Below are 3,338 nucleotides of genomic sequence, written 5' to 3' on the forward strand. Positions count from 1 at the left end.
ACGATGATATTGCCGGAAACGGAAACATGGTACGTATCGGAAAATATTATCGGAAATGGAAATATTGCCAGAATCGGAAATATTGCCGGAAACGGAAATATTGTCAGAATCGGAAATATTATCGGAATCGGAAAATAATTCCGGAAACGGAAATATTAAATATTTGTTCGAAACGGAAATTGATTCCGGAATCGGAAATATTAAATATTGTTCGTATCGGAAATGAATTCCGGAATCGGGAATTTAATCGGAAGCGTATCGTACGAATTAGCATCGGACGAGGCCCGCTAGACGAAGGCCCAGCACGAAGCCAGGCCGTCGCCCAGCGAGCCAACGCGCACCATCGCACGCCAAGCCTCGACCAGGCCCAGCGCAAGGCCAGGCCCAGCCAAGGCCTTGGGCGCGCGCGCGAGAGCACAGCAGTGGGCCGAGCTCTGTGCGTCAGCGTGGGCCGCAAGGCTTGCGCGGGTGTACGGTGCTCGTGCAATGCTTGCGCGGGAATCCTGAAGCAATCAGGATTCGAAGTGTGATTAAATCCTAAAACTATTAGATAATGATTATTTAATTAGAGTCCTAGTAGGGTTATAATTAAATAAATTAGTATCCTAATAGGATTCCAAAACCCTTTCCATAACTCTATAAATAGGTGCCTAGGGTCACATATTTTCATAGATTATTCAAGTATTCAAAGTGAGTTTTTGAGAGAAAATTCAGACACATTCCTTGACTAAAAGTGCCGAAAATCTTTAGTACCTTAAGGGCGATTCTAGTTGGTCAATCTTAAGGCGGATCCGGACGTGCTGTGGACTATCTACGGAGGGACGACACTTGGAGTCCTAAAGACTTGTTCTTGTTCGGTTCGGGCGCAGCTAGGGAAGGCACGCAACAAAGAGTATGCATCTAAACTATGCTATATGATTATGTGTAAATAATATGTATTCCTGGCTAAATGGTTTTTCCGCATGATTTATGAATTGTCATATGTATCATAACCTAACAGTGGTATCAGAGCCTCTTATTATTTTCATAATCTAAATTGCATGAACATGGTTAAATATTACAAATTTGCAAGAATTAAAAGGGGTGATTAATTTTCGTAATTGTTAATTAATTGCAAATTGCGTTTATTTAATTATACGTACGCAGTTTTTCGGCAGTTTCTTCGTTACTCATCCAAATCGAGTGATTTTTGTGTCAATTCCGCATGTAAAACGCATTCTAAAATTTTGACAAAAAGAGTATTTTTCTGCCGAACCCAGAATTCTCAAATTCGAAGCCTAACTATGACTTTTTGAAGGTTTTAGTTTTTCGAATGCAAAATTTCGTATATTTAAGATGTTAAATTAAATATTTGCGATTCTTGTTGATAAATCTTGAATTTTTGATTGACCTACTGTATATGTTTAACAAGTTTGAATGCCTAGCCTTGTTAATTATGCAATCTAATTTGTAATTATGATTAATTAGTTGAAAATTAGAATAATTTAGAATTAATTTGATTTTCATAATTAATTATAATTTAATTAGAAACCTATGATTAAAAACCACCATAAAAATTGTAAATTTATGATAAATTTTAAATTTTTATGACCTAGGCTTGAATCCATGATAATCGGAAATCAATTGAATAATAAATTTTCGATTTTTCGCCCTAAAATTATGAAATTAATATTAATTTATTAATTTGTCGTTAATTTTAAATATAAATTTTAAATTTTTATGCGATTCGTTCATATAACTTGCACGCACAAAGCAATGGACGCTTCGTGTTACCCTTAAGGGGTGTTGTATAGTGCGGGCATGCGACGACGAGCAAGGGAGCTCGTCGCCCATGCGGCACGAATGCAATGAGCAAGGGCATGGTGCACGAGCACAAGGCAGCAGCCCTGCCTTGTGTCGTGGGCCACGAGCTATGGACGAATGGGCATGGGCGAAGGCAAGGCACGGCAGTCGCGTGTGGGCAGCAAGCGAGCTGCGCCACAACGCGCACTGCCTCGCGCAAGCGCGCGCAGCCTCGCGCGCAGCGAGCGCAAGCTCGCGTGCCACGAGCGCTGCGCCCAGCGTCGATCGCGCGCAGCGAGCAATTGCTCGCGCACAGCGAGCGATGGCTCGCGTGCATCGAGCGCTGGAGTGCGCGCAGCAAGCGCTGGCGAGCGCGCACAGCGAGCGATGGCTCGCGTGCATCGAGCGCTGGCGCGCGCGCAGCGAGCACCACTTGTGCGATGGCTTGCGATGGGAAGATGCAGCAGCTATGCGACGAGCGCATGGGTTGCGCGCACATGGCCAGCGATGGCTGTGTGCGTGTGGCCCATGGGCGTGTGATGCGTGAGGTGTTTGCGTTGCGATTAGATCGTTTTGAAATTTTAATTTGAAATTTTCAGTTTACGTAATTTTAATTAATTTTAAAATTAATAATTTATATTAGTTTCTTGGATTTTAATTTTGAATAATGTAATTATAATAAATTTTATTTATTCTAATTATTTTACTAAAATTAAAATCATGAATTAATTTAAATACGACTGAAATTAAATAAAACTTTTTGGATTCAATTATAAATTTATATGAGCTTTAAATTTTAATTAAATTTGTATGTTTCCGGTTAGACTAGAAATACATTTTTATGTTTAAAATTAGTAAAGCATATGAATTTATTGGTTTAAGTGGGAGCCCTTTTAGTCATAAACTCTTGATTAGGTCTACAAATCCTTAAGGTTAAAACAACTTGATTAGAATTAATAAGGACTGAATAATTGGTAGATTATTGGTGCCCTTGATTAATTGCTGCAAATGTTTACGTGGTGCATAATGTGTTTTACTAACCAACTATGTGGGCCATTCATGATAATGAATGGGTGAATGGTATATATTGTATATGTACTGTTTTGCAGGTTATGAAGTGACTAGTATGGCCCAAATAGGATAGAAAATTTGGTCTGTGTACCATTAATTTGAATGTAATTGGTCTAAAGTACCAAAGTTGTTTTTCAATTCAAATATGGTCTGCGTACCATCAAATAGTTGTAATTAGTTTTAATTATAGCTTATCCTATTTGAAGAAAATGGTGCCTCCCACGGAGATTTTCAAGACGGACTTTGAAGTTAAAGCTTCAAGATGAAGTCGGGCCATACTAGATCACATTTATCTTATGCATGTTTTAAGTTATTTATTGCTTTAAATATGTCTTAAAATGCATGAGATCAAAAGCTTGATTATGTTGCATGATTAAGGATTTTAGTTCACTTAAAATCTAACCAACATAGTAAGAGCCTTAAGTTCCAAACTTAAAAAATTGAGTTATAAGGTGCCATGCCAAAATATACACTTGCTTGGATAT

The sequence above is a fragment of the Spinacia oleracea genome, chromosome 6 (genome assembly GCF_020520425.1).
Source record: "Spinacia oleracea cultivar Varoflay chromosome 6, BTI_SOV_V1, whole genome shotgun sequence".
Taxonomy (NCBI): domain Eukaryota; kingdom Viridiplantae; phylum Streptophyta; class Magnoliopsida; order Caryophyllales; family Amaranthaceae; genus Spinacia; species Spinacia oleracea.